A 23,084-nucleotide genomic window follows, 5' to 3' on the forward strand; every position below is an offset into this window, starting at 1 on the left:
AAAATATTTTTGGAGATATATTTTTTTGGTTTGAATCTTCGAAGTATATATCATATACATCTTATTCAAAGATTGTAAAAATATTATTGAGAAAAATATACTTACTCTACTGAGCTTATTTCATATCATTTGAGAGTGCATATAGAATTTCATATTGTACATCTCTGCCTATTGTAGAAGCATTTTATTTGTACACAAAATTATTTTTATCATTTTTGTATCCCTGCAATTCGGGTAGTGAACCGTGTTCCAAGCGTGGGGTATTGCCTAAAGAGGAGGGCTCCAGGTGTGTGGTATCACCTGAAGAGGGGGACTCCACCCTATAAGGAGATTTATAAACGACTTTGCTCCACCCAGTTAGGTGAGCATGATAGTGGAATCCTCAAGCGGGTTGGCTTGAGGTGAGGACATAGGCAAGTATAGCTAAACCTTGCCAAAATATTGTGTTTGTGCTCTCTCTCTCTCTCTCTCTCTCTCTCTCTCTCTCTCTCTCTCTCTCTCTCTCTCTCTCTCTCTCTCTCTCTAACTTTAGCACTTGCATGCTTATATTTAATTTGTTGTGATTTCTTTATATGTGATTGAATATCTGCATGCTTAAATACTTGTGGGTTTGAGATTGATTGGGAATCCTAGTTTTGAGCTATACTGGTTGTGATTTTAAAATTAGGGCTTAATAGATCTAAAATTTTTAAACACTCAATTCACCCCCCCCCCCCCTCCTAGGAATACACCATTCCTCACAGAAATAATTAAGCAAGTATCAACATCTCCATCCATGTTTGCATATTTATAACCAACCAATAAAGGTTTTTTATTTCCGAAGTAGACGCATAAGGAGGAATTACCTTGGAGATACCTAAGAATCAATCTCATAGCATCTCAATACTCTGTACCAAGATTGGAGAAAAATACGCTAACAACACCAATTATATATGCTATGTCTAGCCTAATTCGAACCATTGTATGCATCAATCTTCTATCTGTTGAAGCATATGTTACTCTTCTTATCTCTTATTTCTCTTTATAAGTGGAAGAGCACTCCTTAGAACTCAACTTTATGTTATAGATGCATTATTAAACGTATTAACAGATGTAGTTACAAATAGAGTTATAATTGCATTGCCAAGTTTTCTCTTAGTTAACTACTTGAACTAACGAAGTTTAAATTGTTCCTTATTTTATTTTAATTGATTGATATATTAAACAAATGATTGATCCTTTTTGACATTGTTCTCAAACATTTAAAAATCAAAATGGATAATTAAGAAGATTTGTTCAAATGACTAGGAAAATCCTTTTTTTTTTTTTTTTTGGAATAATGAATGATCACTCTATGTTCATGGATTCTCATGTACAATCAAGTGTTCATTGCTGTGTCCATGTGTTGAGCTGAGAAAGAACCATGCTACCATGTAATGAAATAAAATTACACACATTGAAGATGATGTTGCCATTCTTTTATTCTGTAATTTTGTTGTAATTCTAATCTTGTAGATTTTAACGATAAATTATTCCTAATAGGTTGAGTTCTTTACAAAGATTCTCTAGTCTAATAGACTTTAAAACTCATGCTATGTTAGTAAGCTATAAAAGATCTTGGAGGAATGTTTTGTTTTTGTCATTTTGTTGAGTTTAATCTTGGTGGGAAGGGTGTGTCTTGGAGTGCTACGACATTGAGTTGTTTTGGTACAATACCAGTAGAACTAGTGTGTCTCGGAGTGGTATGACATTGAGATTAGGCCACGTGATTAGGGTTGTGTTGACCTAGAAGGGCTGTATTGTCCCTGGTGAATGTAATACTAAAGGTATTAGTGAAAATCTCAAATTTATTAGTTTGAGGAAGGGACGTAGGTTAGGTGACCGAACCACTATAAAATTCTATATGCCACTTTTATCTATTTTAATTTTTGCTCTATTTTTGTGTTTCATTCTAATAATTTTAACAATTAATTGAGTGATTGCTTAAATTGAATATTTCATTAAATTTCTTATTAGATACATTTAATTTAAAAGGCAAAGCTACGTTGGTAGGCTCGCCAAGGCTTGGGTCCTTAATTACCAAAAATAATATTTATAACCTAACTAAGCCCAAGTTTAGTAGATCAAGGAGTGAGTCGGGTGTCTATCTTTAGGGACTTAGTGCAGTTGTTTACCAATTTTAGCCTAGTTTACTACGCTTTGCATAAAAGGAAAAAGATAAGATTTTTGGGTTGTTTTCTAAACTACACAAGCAATGAAATTAAATTGAAATTACTGCTAGAAATTGAGTCTCAAATTATGAATCCAGCTTAGGCTATCGTTTGTGATAATTATGCCTGGTCAACTATTTGTATTAGTTTCAATGATCAAGTGAACCGCTCGAGTCACATAGAGTAGGGAAGGTGGACCAATTGTCCAAAGCACGAATGGAAACCAGGGTATACCTTATCCAATGAACACGAAACTTTCTATAGGAATTGTAACCTATTACATTTAAGTGACTGAATCCCTAGATATTCTATCCTATCCCCTTGGATTTCATCACAATTGGAGAACTAAATATGCAAGAAAGTAGAAACATGATATTTAAATTGCATAATTGAAATCAAAGCAGAGTAAATAGAAAAGTATAGAAAACAACATCAATTGAAACTTGGAGGCCTTTCACTGGCAATCAAGATTGCATTATCTTGCAGAAAACCACTAATCCTTTCATACCAAGCTCTAGGAGCTTTCTTCAATCCATACAAGGCTTTAGTTAGTCTATAAACATGATTTGGGAATTTATGGTTTTTGAATCCTTGAGATTGTTCAACATATACTTCATCATTTATATAGCCATTTAGAAATGTGCTTTTAAAATCCATTTGAAATAATTTGAAGCTTTTAAAAGCAGCATATGCTAATAACATCCGAATGGCTCCCATCCTAACTACAGGAGCATATGTCTCTTCAAAATGTATACCTTCCTCTTGGTTATACCCTTGAGCTACCAGTCTGACTTTGTTTCTTATTACTATACCATTCATCTTTCAGTATTACATAACCTAATATATTCAAGCTATGTATTCCACAACCAATCAATCAATCACAAGTGCAATATATATTTAAGATATACACAATAGGAAAATGTGAAATAAATAATCAAACGCAAGCGGAAATAAAATGAGATAAGGGAAAAATAAATGCAAACTCCGTATTTTATGAGATTCAACCAACCTGACCTATGTCCTCACCTTGAGCAAACTACCCAAGGATTCCACTATGTCGCTCCTTAACCCGAGACAGAGCTTCTCGTTAGAATCTATTGATTACAATAGGCATAGTTTCTTCCTCCTAGTACACAATCGGAACCATCAATACAAGTGATGAAAGATAATTTTGATTACACTCAGATGCTTCCCAATAAGCTAATGAGTATAATGAAATCCTAAACACTCTCACAAGATATAACTTGAAACTTAATGGAGTAAATGTGTTGATCTCAATATGATTTTTGTAATAAAAGAGTATATGATCTTTGTATAAAAATAATATGATGATTTTCTTCAAATATCTAAACCCAATGCAATATATCATCAAAAAATGATTTTTCAAATAATATGTGTTGGAGATCCCAGGGTTTGCTCTCAAATAGATTTTTCAAAAATGTAATCTTTGAATAAAAAATATGAAAGTGAATGCTTCCAAGATTGAAGTCCTAGGATAAACTTTTTCCCAAAATATTTTTCAAACAAAGGATATAAGAAAACTAGGGTTTTTACTCTTAATAAGATTTAAAATATAAGAGCATGAGAGAAAAAAAACTTTGAAGATAAAGATTGAACGCCAAATACTTTATTTATCAAACCTCAATACCAAAGATGCTTGCAAGAGATATGAGTGAATGCCCTTTGAAAACTGAGAGAATGCCCAAACGTGTATAAGTCTGATAGAGTGTTGGCTAAAGGTGTAAAATAAGTTTTTAGGGTTTGAATGCCCTTAGCATCCTTACCATCCGTGCATGCTAAGTAATAATCCTATTCAAAATTGAAATTCGGAATAGCTTCCCAAGAGGAGGGGTGAATTGGCTTTTAAAACTTTCTTTTAACTTCTTTTAAGAGTCCTTAACTTCTTTAAACACTTAACCAATTCTTTAAATTGTTTGTTTAATTTCACCAATCAAACAACAACTTAATTAAACACCCAATCAATTAAACACAATCTTCAAACCAAATAGTCAATTTATTTGTCAAGTACAAATCAAACAACAAACAACTAAACCAAGATATAAAGTATTTAGCACTTTGGTAATATAAGATCTTGAGATAGTTTGTTTGTTTATATAAGCCCTGTGATTATGAATTTGTAAGCCCTGTAGTTTATAATTTATACTTAGCTAATATAGTATTTACTTCTTCAATATGTTTTTCAACAACACATTCACACTCTTCTCAATATTCAGAACTCAATTAAACTCTCAGTTAATTTATCATTGAGCTGTTAACCAAGTAATGTACTCCCGTATGGTTTCCGCAAAATATGGTATAACCAACGTACTCCTTTTCGATTTCCGCAACCCAAATCAAAATTAAACTTTAGTTTACTTGATTTCTATATTACGTAGTATATATGATTTTCAAATTAAACCAACCAAGCAATTTAAATATGCTCTGAAAATAAAGAATAGAAAAAGAGAGAGTGAGACCAAGATTTTTACAAGGTTCGGCTTATACCCAGCCTACGTCCTCCCCTTTGGCAAATCACCAAAGGATTCACTAAACTTGGTCCTTTAATAGGTGGAACAATGCCTTTACAGCAATCCTTAGTTAAGGCTAGAGCCCGCCTTCTCCAAACGATATTCCCTCATCCGGTCACTCCTTACATAGGCTAGAGCCCGCCTCTCTAAGCAATGTCCCCTTACTTAGTCAATGATCCAAACAACCCTTGGAATCGTCAATCTACAAGAAACAAATAAAATACTTGTGTACAAATAATTTGCTCCTAAAAGAGCTGATTAGTACAACAATTCAGAACTATATACTTCAAAGTAAATAACAATATGAATATTCAAATTGAAGCTCAAGGAAGTATATCACCAATTTAATTCTTCCAATGAATGACAGATTTTAGAATTGTAGCACAAACTGGTGAGTAAAATCAACAAGAACTCAGTAAGCTTCGTGCAAGTTGAGAGTAAGAGAGAGCCTTGAGAATTTGAGAGCAATTTGAAAGAGATTATGAATTTTTTTTTTTTTTTTTTTGAATTTGAATTCTTGGTTGTATGATTCAATAAGCTTTGAGGCTTATTTATAGACTTTAAAAGGTGAGTAAATTGGTCCCCAAGTGTGTTGAAATATCCCCCAAGATTCCATAAATTTCGAGCCATAAATAACCCCATTTAAAAATTTGACCGTTATGAGAAAAATCAAAACAGCCGCGTGGCAGTCGCCTGCCCATTCCGCCAGTCGCCTGCTATGAAATTATTTACAGGAACAGCAGGGGCAGTAGCTTGGCAATCGCCTGCCAGAACTAAGGCAGTCGCCTGTCATGTTCACGCAGGCGCCTGTCCTGTTTAGGCAGTCGCCTGACATGCACACATGCTGCTGTCAGCTTCAAGTATCCTCTTATTTTTTAGTCATAACTTTTTTTGTATAATTCAAAATTTGATGATCTTGGTATAAAATGAAAGCTAAGAGAAAATCCTATAACTTTTATGTTAAACACTTTTTAAAATAAAGAGTGTTTGATATAGAAAAATACATGTCAATGTACATGTATAAAAATTAACAGCAGTTTGAAAATCCTCTTTTTGATGCTTTTCATTCCAAAAATGATTCTAACCTTTTTGAAATAATTTTTGACCTTATAAGAATATTTTTTAAGTATTTTTAAAGGTATCTAGGTCCAATAAATTAACCTAAGAGTTTCATGTATCCATATTGAAATTATTTGAAGTACTTACATGAAATTTCCTATAAACTCCTTCAAATTTCCAATTCTTGAATTCCTTAAGGTCTTTATGCTTGCTTCATCTTTCTTTGAGCTTTCATAAAGTTCTCATTAATCCTCATGCTCTCATGATCTTCAAGCTTTATCTTTAAATTCATTTTTGAATCCATGCTTCAAGCTTGATATAAAGCATCATTCTTTGAAATATAAGCTTTCCTGAATTCTTTAACCTTGCATTCATCATTGAGTCCTGAAAATACATCACTTAAACAAAGCATGCTAAGTTTTATTTGTTTGTTAGCATCAAAACAAGATGTTAAGTCTTGTAAGGCCAACAAAAATCTCAATGCATAGGTAAGATACTAAGTGATTTGTCATTATCAAAATAAGATTCGACTCATAGAGTCAACAATCTCCCCCTTTTTGACGATGACTATTACACGAGCAAAAATGTTTTAACCTGAGATGGGGCTACCCTTAAAATTATGCATGATTTATAATATTGCAATGTAATCCAAATATATTGTAGAATAAAGACAATAAAAATTTTCAATGTGCAATTTGATATGCAATTTTAAACAGTTTGTGCAATTGTGTCTCCCCAAATAGTTCTTACTCGAAAAGGGCTAAGGCAAAAGGATATGATCATTAAAAAAATTTCTCTTTGAGGAATTTCCTTTTTGACAAAAAATAGAACTGTTTTGAAGAAAAAAAAAATTTCATGTTGAGTACAAAATAGTATTTCAATCAACATTGAGACAAGCATGTAAACAATTCAGTTTAGTATTCATGCTTTTATCAGGACGCACCAAATCTTCATAAAAGAGTTTAAACGTGTAGTTCATTATACGAAAATGCTTAATTTTTAGAGCCAAAACATCTTCAAGTTAAGTTGCTCCCCCTCAGTTATGCACTTCATAACTAACTTTTCTACTATACATCAAGCCAAATTCACGTCTGATTTGGATAAACCTATCATCCTGAAGTGGTTTCGTGAATATATTAGCCCATTGCTCATTTGTGCATGATAATAGTCTAAAAATTCAGTATTTTTATACACTTCATAAGACTTTATTACACTTCCATTATATTAATACTCATACTTTTGGTCAAAATAGAAACTCATGTCACAACTTTAATTTGTATTGACTTTAATTGCAAAAATAAGACTATGCATACATTTTTAGATTCTATTGAGAATTATTCATAAAGTATAGTATTTATGTAGTGTATTTGTTGTGTGCAAATGGAAAAAAATGTGTGAAAGAAAAGCCAACAATTTCAACTTGCTTACCTACTGCACAACAGTCAATATTTTGAACATATATGAAGTTGTAGATCTCCAAATGAGCTGATATTTTATATATAGAAAGACAAGACATATATATATACAACCGTTATCTTTTTAATAAATTCAAACTCGGTGTGCATGTAGGTAAAATATAGCAATCAATTTGGGTGAGAACAAGTCAACACTGCTGGCTGCGTACAACTTGCTATTTTGGACATAAATGGAGCTAAAAACCTTGAATGAAGATGAAATTTTATATCTGAATGCCCAAGACATTGGGTTACAACTTTCATGTTTTGACCAGATGCAATTTTATCAACTTTCAAAGAAATACTTTCCGATTGAAGGTTTGGGATGTGAAACTTTCAGTTGAGTTATAAAATTGAATCAAAATAGGAAATAGATTTACGAAGCATAGAAGGGATTCTCAATGCCTTGTTATCCTTAATACTTGATTCTCTTCAACTTATTTTGTTGTAAACGCTTCCTCGTGGGATCAACACCTCAATCTATACTTCAATAACCACTAGTATATTTTGAGCGTACCTAGTGCACACAAACTCAAGTGCCACATTCCCCTTTTACACATGGTCACGAATAAAGTGATGTCTAATTTCAATGTGCTTAGGTCGTGAGTGTGATATGAGATTCTTTGAGATATTTATTGCACTAGTGTTATCACATTTTATGAGAATTTTGTCATAGTGCAATCCATAATCCCTGAGCTATTGCTTCATATATAGCGTTTGAGCGCAACAACTTTCAGCTACTATGTATTTAGCCTCGGCTGTGGATAGTGCAATTTAGTTCTATTTCTTGGAGAATCAAGAAAGTAGAGATTGTCCTAAAAAGTGACAAGTGTCGCTCAAACTCTTTCTATCTACTTTACTACGGGCAAAGTCAGCATCAAAATAACTGACAATCTCAAAGAAAGTGTATTTTGGATACCATAATTCTAATTCAATAGTTTTAATAAGGTATCTAAGCTCTACCAATCATGTCACGGTAGAGCTTAAAATCAATTGGTATATCGTGCTCATCTTCATCTAATTTTGTAGAACAACTTATAGGTGTTTTTAAAATTTTATTGTATTCCATATTGAATTTCTTGAGCAAGTCTCTAATATATTTTGATTATTTTATAAAAATTCCATATTTTTCCTATTTTATTTGAAGATTTATGAAGAAACTAAGTTCACCTATCATACTTATCTTGAATTCATTTTGCATACATTGGACAAACTGGTTACACCACTTTTTGTTTGTTGCTCCAAAAATGATGTCCGTCGACACCCCATTTTGCCCAGGCCAAATATAACGAAGGCGCCATTTTACTATTATTATTATTATTATTATTATTATTAGCATGTTTTTACTATTATTAGTATTATTATTGTTATTAGCTTTAGTATTATTACCATTATTATTATCATTAGTTTATTATTAGTTTATTATTATTAATATTATTCTTATTACTATTATTATTTTAGGATATTATTATTATTATTATTATTACTTTACCGTTATTATTGTTATTATTTTTATTATTTCTATTATCATTATTATTATTATTATTATTATTATTATTATTATTATTATTATTATTATTACAAGGGTTTTGGGGGCCTTTATAAAGGCATTGACGCGCACACAGGGCCTGGGGGCAGAGACACAGAAAAGAAAAAAAAAAAAACTTAGCTTTCTTCACACATCCCTCACCAACCATCCACAGATCCGGCAGAGCCCATCTCCGGCCACACTGCGCTCTCCCGCACGCATCAACGTCACCACTCCGATCACCATCCACAGCTCCCCATCCTCCACTCACAGCTCCTCTCACCTCCCAGCCTCTCTTTCGTTGTTGCAGTAGAGGACTCCACCACAGCCACAGCACACAACCCCTTCTCCATCGTTGCCATCGTCGCCCTTCGGCATCATCTCACGGCCAGGCCAAGCACCCTAGCTGCATGACCATCACCTCACTGCAACACGCGGCGGGCCTCCCAACTCTGGTCATCAACTCCGGCGACGACCCACAGCTCCGGCCACCCTCATGCAGCAAGCCATGCCACCGCCTGCTGCTCCTTCCGGCTCTTCGCAGAAGACCCCTGCTCCTCCACGCACGGGTAGCAGCAGCAGTAGCCCAGGCAGCAACTACAGACGGCCACCCCGCTGCCTGACCATGCATAGCACCAGGCCGCAGATTGCCTCTCATCCTCTTTTCCTTCTCCCAAAGGTGAGATTTTGGGGGTATTGTTTTTTATTGCATGTGTATATTTATTCATTATATTAATTTTTTATTATAGTATATATGTATATTACTATTATGGTTGTATATTATTTAAGCCTTTTATGTTTTATACTTGTGTTCATTGTTGTATTATTTAAGGTTATTGTATCATTCATTATTATCGTTGACTATTTAGGGTTGCAATTATTTCATGTCCATATTTAGGTATGTTTTAGGATCTTGTTTATTTCATATTAATATTGTTTATATATTTTTAGGATTTTTTTTATTTTATATTATTATAGTCTTGATTATTTCATATTACTTATTAATTTTAGGATTGTCGATTGGGTTCCATGTTATTGTTTTACATTATCTTAGGGTTTTTATTTATTTTCATGCTATTATAATATATAATTTTTATTTAGGGTTTTGGATTATATATTGCTTATTCTAAGTTTTTGATCATCGCATGTTAATTAGAGTTCTTATTTTTTGCATGGCATATTTAGAATTTTTACCGTTGCGTACTTAAGTTTTGATTATCATATGCTATATTTACGATTTGGCTTAATGCATATAAATTTTTATGGTTTCCATATTATTGCATATTGGTTTTTAGGGTTTTCATATAATGTAGGGTAGTTTTTGGGATTTCCATATCATTGAATGTTGTTTGGTAGAATTCGATTTAATTTCATTTTTGTTTTTAGGGTTTCCATCTGATGGCATATCCATTTGTTATTATATGTGCATATTTCATAGTAGATTCATGATTTGAATAGTTTCCATAATTTCATTTTTTTCTTTCCATGTGTTTATTATTTGATTCACGTAGGGCTTAATTATTTCCATAATCGGTATGATTGTATTTATTGGACATTGGATGTGTGTATCGTTATGATGATGATTATTAGTACTTTTTATTATTACTATTATAATGTGTGTTAGATGTTATTATTATTATTATTATTATTAAGGCAGGAAGCATTATTATAGTATTATTATTATTATTCTTATCATAACTAATATTATTATTACTATTTTTAATATTTTTGTTATTTGGTCTTATATGTACTATGATATTTATTTTTATAAAAGTATTTTCTTAATTTTATCCCTATGATTTTAACGAGAGGGTATGAGCTTTCGGGCTTCACGTACCCCGGTTATGAGGGAATAAATAGTATATATATTTTTGTGTGTATTTCAAAAATTCGCTAAAACGAAGTAATTTTAAAGACTTTTTAAATTTACTTAGGGATAATTTCATAATTAATTCGGTATCGTTTATAAGAACAGGCATGTAGGGGTTGCTCGTACCTTCCCCTCGTTTAACCAAACACCCGATCCCAGTTTCGGTAATGCAAATCAATTCTACCCTTAATTGGGTGGCAATCAAGTGTTCTAACCGCACTAAAAGGTTAGTGATGACTCAATTCCCATTTTTTCTTGAAAATATAAAATACCCTGGGGCACGTGAGCTCCAGGACGTCGCGACAGCTTGGCGACTCCACTAGGGACATTAGAGAGTCGAGCCACTAATTAATTAGAAATTATTCCGAATTCAAATTTAATAAAAGTTTTAGTTACTCCTTATTTTGTGAATATTAATTGTAAATATTTTATTTCCAAATTTTTTTAAATAAGCATGGTAATTGCAAATATTTTATTTGCAAATTTTTTGGATAAGCATATTAATTGCAAATATTTTATTTCCAATTTTTTTTAGATAAGCATAGTAATTGCAAAAAATATTTCATTTCCAAGTTTTTTAGATAAGCATAGTAATTGCAAATATTTTATTTCCACATTTTTTTAGATAAGCAAATTTTAATTGCAAATATTTTTTTCCAAATTTTATTAGTTGCAAATATTTTGTTTCCAATTTTTTTTAAAAGCATTTTATTTGTACATATTTTGTTTCCAAATTTTAACTACAAATATTTTGTTTCCAAAACTTTTTTGTAAATTGCAAATATTTTGTTTCCAAATTTTTAGAATAAGCACATTAATTATAAATATCTTGTTTCCATATTTTGAATAAGCATGTGATTGATTGTAAACAATTTATTTCCTTTGTTATTTGAATAAACATGTGATTAATTGTGAATATTTTTTTTCCTTTGTTATTGAATAAGCATGTAATAAAGGTGGGGGTAGCGGGATTAGGCTAAACTAGGATTCACACACTCTCATGTGCTCTGTACCTGGCCTTTACCTGTTAGGGTTAGATTGGGTGTAATAGTGTTTGTCCCTTCGTAGCTTAAACTCGATGGGACCCATGAACCACCCTGCTCAGTGCAAGTTTTTCCTGGACCCCTATGAGGGAAGATGAAATTTCAAACTGGGGACCTGTATTTATAGGGAATAAAGCCTACTCACATGTACTCGTCTATAGTTTTCCCTAACTAGGATAGAGCCATGAAGAAACCCTGTAAAATAGGTGTCTCTACTGTGGGTTGGGATAGAAACCATATCCTTCTTCATATTATGTAATCGAGTCTTTTGTATATATATGTTTTTGTGTTGTACGTGTCACACATTTTGCATCCATTTTAATTAGACCACGACCCATTCTTCCAAAAAATAAAGCATTTGGCCTAAGCATTGTAAAAGATGGGTCGGTCCAATCCTTTTTAAATAAGTCGGACCCAACTTTTTTAAAAAACAAACCTAGGCCCAACCTTTTTCTAAGCAAAAACCCAGCCCAAGCCTGATTTTCAAAAAGGCCAAACCTAGATTTCAAAAGTGGGCCTCAGCTCTATTACCTAAAAATCTAGGCCAACACTTTTTAAACAATCCAAGCCCAACTCCTTTTAAACAAGGGCATGATCCCATTATAAAATAGCATGGACCCCATGTTTTAAAAGCACTTGAGGTCCAAGTGCACATCGAAGTCCACAAGCCCACATTGAACCAACGCAATGGGTTCACTCGCCTGGGTCAACTCCAAACCCAGATAGTGACTTGATCCTTTGCAGAATCTAGGGTAGATGGACCATTACCAAGGAAATGAATTGAATTGAAATGGTGGTCATCAATGGTCGGCTTAATTTTGAACTCTTTGATGAGTTGAAATTTTTTTTTTTTTTTTTCAGAATTCAGACAAACTGGTAATTTAGGTTGCATGAGATTCATACACTTTATGCATAGTCGTGCACGATAAGCTGCATGCAGGATCATATCTTTATGTATGTTTGTACTAGTTACATCCATGCATAAACACCCATTGCACAACATAATCATGCATCCCATGCTCAATTTTATAACCATGCATGCATAGTCATCTCCAATAAGTCGATAATCACATCCCAATTTTCTATAAAACTGGTATGCCGAGGGGGCAAAGTTAAGGATTTGGGATCCCATCATTGAGCGGGAAAAAATGATCTCTCTATTATAGGAAAAAGGTTAGAATCATGGGAACCTGTTGCCCTATCACAATTGAAATGTCGCAAATGTCATCGAGTTGAAGGATTGATTGGTATTCAACTTCAGAAGTGAGCTCACATGATACAAAAATGATGTGCTTGATCACCTAAGGGTGATAACAAGAGGAATGCATCCATACTTTTCATTTAAATCATTTTGAAATTGAATGAAATAAGAATGTCTTTCAGTCTCATCTCATCCCACCCTCCTCGGAGCATCATCCTATATATGCAAAATTTTGTCTATTTTTGCTTGCATTTTGTGTAACTGACGTAAAAAATGGTTTTTCCAGTACAAAGGACTGAGAGGCAGTAGCTAATTGTGGGAATCTATTCAACAGGGGAAAAAAAAAAAAAAAAGATGATGATGAAGGAAAAGCCTCTGAGCTAGAAGACCTCCACTTCAAGACGTTGTCAAGGAGCCTCGTTGGAATGTGAATTTACAAATGATGAAGAGTCGTAGGAAAAATATGCAGAAATGACTTATCAAGCTTTTTCCTACATTTGTTTGATGAAATCGATGAACGAAGTCTCTTGTCTTTGTTATCTAAGTTATGGTTGGTGTCTTAAAGGTATAATGATTATATTCTAATCAGATGAGGGAAGACCATCTTTGGCAGACCAGTATTCACATAAAAAAAAAAAAAATGAACCAAACAATGATTTACCATTTGTTAACCAAGTTGAACTTGAATGTTAAACCAATCTTTTATTAAAAGTCAGTTCATCAGAAATTCAACCTGAGTTTGGGTCTCCTAGTGTTTGACAAATCATTTGAGGCAATGGTCACTAACAAAATGATGGCAGACCATTTTTCTGTCAATACATTGTGAAAACTGCACTACAAACTGGGACAGAAATTTTTATTATGGGAAGAGATTTTTGAGCTTTAGTTTCCTTATTCTTGTTGAAACCTGAATCCTTAGCTTACATTTCGTCCTATGTCTTAAAGTCCACTCTGAGATTGGAATATTGATCATACTACCTAATGAGACACTAGTTATAATTCAAGACAGGGAGTTTGAAATAAGCTTGAAATAAGTAAGAAAGAATCTCTAAGTGGTGATACAGTGGAGAAGTTATGGTTATGAGACTAAAAAAAATAATAAGTAAAAAAAGGGGGGGTTTGCCCATTGATATGATTCTCTAAGTTAGCAAAGTTACATTAGTGTCGAAGTACTTGTAAAATTTATCTCCTATTTAACAAGCACAAAATATCAAGCAAAGACAAGCAAGTTTGTGCATTCCATCCATATTCCTATTGATATTGAATTATTTGATTGCATGCTTATTTATTTAAATTTCAAAGAGATTTTTTTTGACTCTATGAGTCCAATCCGGTTTTTGATAATGACAAATCACTTGATATTTGATCTGTGCATTGAGTTTGTGAACAGGACTTACACTGAGCATGCATAGAAAGATAACGGGTCATGGACGCCATAAAGTAAAGCTGATACATATTAGAAAGTACCATGGAACTAAAAGAGTATGAGAATCAAGATGCAAGCATCAAAGTTCAAGAATGTCTTGGGAATGGGTATTTAGAACTCATGTACCTACATTTTCATATGATTTATCTTGAGGCTCAATACAACTTAGAATGATTGTAGGATTCATGCATTTCATGTACATTATAAGAGTACTTACATGAGCTTAGAAATGTGTTTAAAATCATGGAAAACTTGTTGTATAAAAGATCCAAGCAAAGAATTAAAGTAGAATTTTAAACTGGAAAAGAATATGTGTGAAAGAGGGGACTTCGGTAGCCTGAAGTTATCTTCAGGCGCCTGAAGAAATTCTTCGGTAGTCTGAAGATTAAGTTCGGTAGCCTGAAGAATTAAATGGAAAAGATAGAACCTGGCAGAGGAACCTCGGTCACCTGACATTGGAACCTCAGGTGCCTGAAGTTGACACTTCAAGAGCTTGAAGTTGACACTTCGGGAGCCTGAAGTCGAGTTCGGTTGCCTAAACTCACGGGAAAGCCTAAAAATCAGTTCTTTATAATAAAAAAAAACGCGATGTATCTTATTGGTCCAACGGATGAGATCAATCCTAAGGGTAATATACTATATATTATGAATATCTAAACCCTAGAACAAGTGTGAGACACACAAGAAAGAGAAGAACACACCTTGTTGCAAGTTTGTTGATTATCTACTCTTAGTGCTATTCGTTTGCCTATACATCGATCTCATATCTTCAAGCTTGGGCAAATCAATTCAGATTTTCAAAGGGAACTTGTTTACTCTACTGTACTTCAATCTAGTATTGAGGTTTGATTTTTCAAGTTATTAGTCTTGTGATTTTTACATATCATCTCATTGTTTGTTCTTGACTAGTATTGAAAAGTATTGATTTTGAGTGTGCCTTTCGTACAAAAATTATTTTTTTAAGAGATCATTACTTGAGAAAGTTTATCTAACTTGGTAGATTAATTTTTGGTTCAAGAGCATATAAATATACATATATTTTCTCAAAGGGCTTCTTATTGAAAAACCTAAATTTGATTAAAAGAGTGATCTTGAAAGTATCTTTATATATACCAAGCTATTTTAAACAAGATCATTATTTTTTTATGGTGTGTGATTCATTGAAAGGTTTGATTCAAGTGTGTGGTTTCTAAAAGGATCTATCTTAAGATACATTAGAACTTGATTTAATATCCTTGACACTTATAACTATAATTTTAATTGAGGGATATGTTCCTGCAAATTAATATACTCAGTTTTGTGGTTGAGTACTTGAAATAGAACTTTGTGATTTTGATTGAGTGTATATTCAAGACAAAGTTTTTGCCAACAAGTTCACTTCAATTATATAAGTGTGCATTTTTGCAAAGTGAACCAAGAACCCTATATTATTCCAAAATGTTTTGAATTTATCTTTACTTGAAAGTTTGGGTTAAAAAGGGATTTGTGTGTTAAGGCATATCATACATAAAATGATTATATCGTTTTCATTCATTCACGAGCTTCTAGTTATATCATATGTCAATGTTTTAGGAATTTGAATTGTATTCACCAGCTTTTGTTAGAAGCATTGTTTTTTAGTGTATTTTCCAGATTCTATTGTATACACGGTTCGGTGTGTGAACCGGTGTGAGAGGAGAGAGCTGTATCTCTTGTAAGCAGCAGAGTAGGAGGAAGTTATGCCTCTTGTAAGCAGCGGATTGTAAGGGAAGCTCCGTCCCACTTTAAGGAGTAGAGTTAGTGAATCCTTGAGTGGTTGCTCAAGGCGAGGACGTAGGCCAAGTAGGCTAAACCTCGTAAAATCGTGGTTGCATTTTCTCTTCCCTTATCTTTTTTATTTTCTGCATCGTATTTTAATTTCTAGCTTGCTTGTGTATGTTGAATAATTTCACACCAACTTGATAAGTGACTAGTTAAAGTTAGATATAGGGATTGATTGGTAAATAGGTTTCAAAGAATTTTTTAAAATACCCAATTCACCCCCCTCTTGGGATTACACCTTAATCAACAATTTTAAAATATTAAGGATGCAATCCAAAGAATGTCCTTGTGGAGAAAATGTAAGATGGACAGGATCAACTACAAATGCATCTACTAAAGCAGGTGTCATGCCGAGTTTTAGAGGAACACATTCAAGGGCATCTATGTCAAATGGGAATTTGAAAATATGGCCAAGATCAGAATTTGGTTTGTTATGGGCTCGTTGGTCAAGTGGCGCGTCATCATGTATTATATAAAAAAAAAACCTTCTTACTCTTCCAAGCTTGAAAAGAGGATGGATAGTTGAAGAGTTTTGGAATCACCAGTAGGCTTCTTGTAGAGAAGGTCCCTATTGGGAATGTACGATGTGGGTAGAATCAGTCACAAAATAATCTAACTGGGAAAAATGTCATGATAAGTTTCATGTGAGCTGATTCAGAGATTTGCTTATTCAAGAGGAATTTAACAACATGGTAGTAAGCAGTTACAAATACATTTAACTTGGACAAATTTCAAGTTGAGTTTCAGTGGAACCCATTCAAACACCTTCTTATCAAATTGAAATAGGAAAACAAGGCCAAGATCAGTTATAAATCCATTCAATTGGGGCAGATTTTGTGATTGAACTTCATTTGAGTCAAGTTGACCACCTCCATTAAGAAAATTGGGCCAAGATCAGTTATAAATCCATTCAGCTAGGGCATGTTTTGAGTTGAGTTTCAGGGGAGCCAATTCAGAGACAGCATAGCTAAGATCAGAGATTGAGTTGTTGATTATAGGCGCATTGGAAAAATGAAGTTCATGCATCATCATGCATTTCATGTATTGTCCCAAAAAAAAAATGCAAAAAAAAAAAAAATGCATACATGTCATATCATGCAACATATGCATACATATAGCAACAAATCCCTATATTCTAGCATCACAAGTTAGCAACATGCGTATAAATAACAGCATATCACTGCATTCTAGCATCACAAGTTAGCAAGATGCATACATGTAGCAACATATCATTTCATTCTGGCATCATGAGTTAGCAACATGCATACATATAGCAACATATCATTGCATCCTAGTATCATAAGTTTGCAATATGCATACATATAGTGACATATCAGTGCATTCAGGCGTCACAAGCAACAATAGAGCACCCTTCACAGTTGTCTTGTTGAATAAGCTTTTGAATGATCATTTGACATCCTTGACTGAAACTGGAGGCAACTGACCCCAGGCACAAAGAGTTACCTGGAAACTGGGGTAGTTGACCCCAAACACTGGGACATTCTTTGAAATTGTGGCAGTTGACCCCAGGAATCAATTGAGGTATTGGTTGTTGAGTCTCAAAGTGGGTAATCTAAATACAGCCAAAGAACCTCGGGATTTCGTTCTTGTTTGATAATTCCCAGTGGAGTAACTCTGAGTCCTACACCCAAGGACATTTTCCAGAAGAATCTCGAGGTCTTGCACTCGATTGATCACCCTCAGTAGGGTAACCATTTTCCACCTTATTGACCCTTCGCGATCGCACTCCTATTGACCCTTCGTTGTCCCACTCATATTGATCATTCGTTGGTCATTTTTGAGAAGTCACACTTTGGTCTCTTTTGTTACATTTGGCCCGGTCCAAAATCGGCGTCTTTTATTTTTGCAAGTTTGTTGCTACAAATAACGTAGGAGACTTTGAAGCAACCAAACCTACAAAAAGAGGCAGCTGTCGACACCCCATTTTGCTCGGGCCAAATATAATGAAGGCGCTGTTTTACTATTATTATTATTATTATTATTATTATTATTATTATTATTATTATTATTACTTTGAGTAGTATTATTATTATTAGGATATTTTTACTATTATTATTAGCTTTAGTCTTATTACTACTATTTTTATTAGTATTATTACTATTATCATTATCATTAGTTTATTATTAGTTTATTATTATTAATATTATTCTTATTACTATTATTGTTTCAGGATATTATTATTATTAGGTTATTTTTATTATTATCATCATCATCATCATCATTATTATTATTATTATTATTATTTTTAAATATTATTATTACATTATTATTATTATTATTATTATTATTATTATTATTATTATTATTATTATTATTACTTTACTGTTAGTATTGTTATTATTTTTATTATTTCTATTATCATTATTTTTAAATATTATCATTATAACTTTACTATTAATATTATTATTATTATTATTACTAGGGTTTTTGGGAGACTATATAAAGGCATTGACGCGCACACATCGCCTGGAGGGGCGGAGACAGAAAAGAAAACAAAAAACTTAGCTTTCTTCACATATCCCTCACCAACCATCCACAGATCCGGCAGAGCCCATCTTCAGCCACACTGGGCTTTCCCGCACGCATCAGCCTCATCCCTCCGATCACCATCCACAGCTCCCCATCCTCCATTCGCAGCTCCTCTCACCTCCCAGCCTCTCTTTCGTTGTTGCAGCAGAGGTGGACTCCACCACAGCCACAGCACACAACCCCTTCTCCACCGTCACCGTCGTCGCCCTTCGACATCATCTCACGGCCATGCCAAGCACCCTAACTGCACGACCATCACCTCAATGCAACACGCGGCGGGCCTCCCAACTCCGGTCATCAACTCCGGCAACGATCCACAGCTCCGGCCACCCTCATTGAGCAAGCCAAGCCACCGCCTGCTGCTCCTCTCGGCTCTTCGCAGAAGACCCCTGCTCCTCCACGCACGGGCAGTAGCAGCAGCAGCCCAGGCAGCAACCACGGACGGCTACCCCACTGCCTGACCACGCATAGCACCAGGCCGCATATTGCCTCTTATCCTCTTTTCCTTCTCCCAAAGGTGAGATTTTGGGGGTATTGTTTTTTATTGCATGTGTATATTTATTCATTATAATCATTATTTATTATTGTATATATGTATATTACATTATTTAAGCCTTTTATGTTTTATACTTATGTTCGTTGTTGTATTATTTAAGGTTATTCTATCATTCATTATTACTGTTGACTATTTAGGGTTGCAATTATTTCATGTCCATGTTTAGGTATTTATTAGGATCTTGTTTATTTCATATTAATATTGTTCATATATTTATAGGATTTTGTTTATTTTATATTGTTATAGTTTTGATTATTTCATATTACTTATTAATTTTAGGATGGTCGATTGGGTTATGTTATTGTTTTACATTATCTTAGGGTTTTTATTTATTTTCATGCTATTATAATATATATTTCTTATTTAGGGTTTTGGATTATATATTGCTTATTCTAAGTTTTTGATCATCGCATGTTTTATTAGAGTTCTTATTTTTTGCATGGCATATTTAGAATTTTTACCGTTGCATACTTAGGTTTTGATTATCATATGCTATATTTAGGGTTTGGCTTAATGCATATTAATTTTTAGGGTTTTCATATTATTGCATATTGGTTTTTAGGGTTTCCATATAATGTAGGGTAATTTTTAGGATTTCCATGTCATTGAATGTTGTTTGGTAGAATTCGATTTACTTCCATTTTCGTTTTTAGGGTTTCCATCTGATGGCATATCCATTTGTTATTATATGTGAATATTTCATAGTAGATTCATAATTTGAATAGTTTGCATAATTTCATTCTTTTTCTTTCCATGTGTATATTATATGATTCACATAGGACTTAATTATTTCCATAATTGGTATGATTGTATTTATAGGGCATTGGATGTGTGTATCGTTATGATGATGATTATTAGTACTTTTTATTATTACTTTTATAATGTGTGTTAGGTGTTATTGTTAATAATAATAATAATAATAATAATAATAATAATAATAATTATTATTATTATTATTATTATTATTATTATTATTATCATTATGGCAGGAAGCAATATTATAGTATTATTATTATTATTATTATTATTATTATTATTATTACTATTTTTAATATTTTTGTTATTTGGCCTTATATGCACCATGGTATTTATTTTTATAAAAATATTTTCTTAATTTTATCCCTATGATTTTAGTAAGAGGGTATGAGCTTTCGGGCTTCACGTACCCCGATTTTGAGGGAATATATATTTTATATATATATATATATATATTATATATATATATATATTGTGTGTATTTCCAAAATTTGCTAAAAGGGTGTAATTTTAAAGACTTTTTAAATTTACTTAGGAATAATTTCATAATTAATTAAGTATCGTTCGTAAGAATAGGCGCGTAGGGGGTGCTCGTACCTTCCCCTCGCGTAACCGAACTCTCGATCTCAGCTTTGGTAATGCTGACAGATTCTACCCTTAATTGGGTGGCAATCAAGTGTTCTAACTACACTAAAAGGTTAGTGGTGACTCCATTCCTATTTTTTCTTGAAAATATAAAATAATGTTTAATTTGCCGACCCTAGGGCACCCGTGCTCCGGGACGTCGCGACAATGTCATTTATGTATATTTGCACTAGGAGCATATTATCTTTTTTAGATTTTTTAAATAGTGTTGTGTCAATCTTCCCTCTGGTAAACCCATTATCTAGTAGAAAACCATTTATCGTTTCATACCAAACTCTAGGAGTTTGCTTCAATCTATACAAAGCTTTCGTCAGTTTATAAACATGATTTGCAAAATTGTGGTTTTCGATTCTTAGATGTTGTTCAACATATACTTCCACATTCATATAGCCATTTAGAAATGCGTTTTTAACATCCATTTGATATAATTTAAAGTTCTTTAAATTAGCATATGCTAATAACATCTGAATGACTTCCATCCTAGTTATAGGAGCATATTTCTCTTTAAAATTTATACCTTCCTCTTGGTTATACCCTTGAGCTACTAGTTTTTCTTTGTTTCTTATTACTATACCATTTTAAACTTTCTTATTCCTATAGACCCATTTAGTTCCACTAACAATATAATCATCCGGTACAGGAACCAAGGTACAAACTTTATATCTCTCAAATTGGTGTAACTCTTCCTGCATAGACATTACCCAAGATTCATCCTCAATTGCCTCACTCACATTCTTAGGCTCCTTCTATGATAAGAAAGCAAAGTGGCTAACCATATTTCTAAGTGATAATCAGATAGCTGCTCCGCGTGATGGTTCACTTATACTTTGATCAATGGGATGATTCCTTACAAACTTCCATTCCCTAGGTAATTCATGTACCTCCCTTTCTACTTGATTATCTTCATTAAAAGATGTTTCTTTAATTTCAACGCTCTTATTTGAATTATTTTCAATAGACTTATCTCAAGATCATCGCCGTCAGACTTTTTAGAGAATGGATTGGACTCATCAAACACTACATGGATGGATTCTATAACGGTCAACATTCTTTTGTTATACACCCTGTAGGCTATACTATTTAAGGCATAGCCTAGAAAGATACCCTCATCAAATTTTGCGTCAAATTTACTTAGGTGTTCATTATCTCTAAGAACAAAACATTTACAATCAAATACATGAAAATAGGAAATTTTAGGTTTATGGCCATTCCATAATTCAAAATGAGTTTTATTTAGAGTTGGCCTAATCAAAACTTTAGAGTTGGCCTAATCAAAACTATGTTCAATACATAGCAAGTAGTGCTCACAACTTCAACCTAAATGTATTTAGGTAACTTATGTTCATTCAACGTTGTTCTACTCATTTTTTGGAGAGATCTATTTTTTCTCTCAACTACCCCATTTTGTTGTAGTGTCTTTGGTGCAGAAAAATTGTGGGATATGCCATGAGTGTCACAGTATTTTTCATATCCTGATTTTTAAATTCACTACCTCTATCACTCCGGATATTTGTGATTGCATAACCTTTTTCATTTTAAATTTTCTTACAAAGTTTGAACAAATTTTCATATGCTTCATCTTTGTGTGCTAAGAATAATGCCCATGTTAATCTAGAATAATCATCAACAATGACAAAAAAAAATATGATTTACTTCCTAAACTCTGAACTTGATTTGGACCAAATAAATCTAAGTGAAGCATGTGAAGTGGTCTAGTGGTAAAGATAACTTTCTTCTTCTTAAAGCTAGATCTATTTTGTTTTCCTAGTTGACATGCATCACATATTTTATCTTTCACGAATTGTGTCTTAGGCAAACCCTTAACTAACTCTCCCTTGACTAGTTTAGACAGTAAATCCATGTTAGCATGTCCTAATCTCCTATGCCAAAGCCAACTAGCCTCATTTATAGTAGTAAAGCATGTCAAATGTTGAGAGGCTATGTTATCAAGACTAGTTGTATAAATGTTTTCATTACGTTCAGCTGTGAATAGGATTTTATTCTCAGATGTATTTTCGACCAAGAATTTGTCATGTTCAAAAGGCACCCTATATCCTTTATCACATAATTGGCTTATACTCAAAAAATTATGTTTCAATCCATCAACAAGTAAAACATTATCTATAATAAGAGAAGGATCCTTATGAACCTTACCTACTCCTATGATCTTGCCTATTGCATAATCACCGATGTTGAATTAGGTATAATCCCAAAAGGGGGGTGAATTGTATATTTTCAAATTCTTTGACTCTATTTACCTCTTAATCTCTACTTGTATATTTAGCAAACCAAATCTCAGGGATTCATAACAAAACAAATTCAATTTACCAAAGTGTTCTTATTACCCAGATAATTGTGTGCAATGTTATTCAACCTACACATGCAATATGAACAATTTAAATGTAGTGCTGAAAGTAAAGAGTAAAGGGAAAAGAGAAGACAAATGCAGTTTTTATGAGATTCAGCCAACTCAGCCTGC

Source organism: Malania oleifera, chromosome 3 (assembly GCF_029873635.1).
Source record: "Malania oleifera isolate guangnan ecotype guangnan chromosome 3, ASM2987363v1, whole genome shotgun sequence".
NCBI lineage: Eukaryota > Viridiplantae > Streptophyta > Magnoliopsida > Santalales > Ximeniaceae > Malania > Malania oleifera.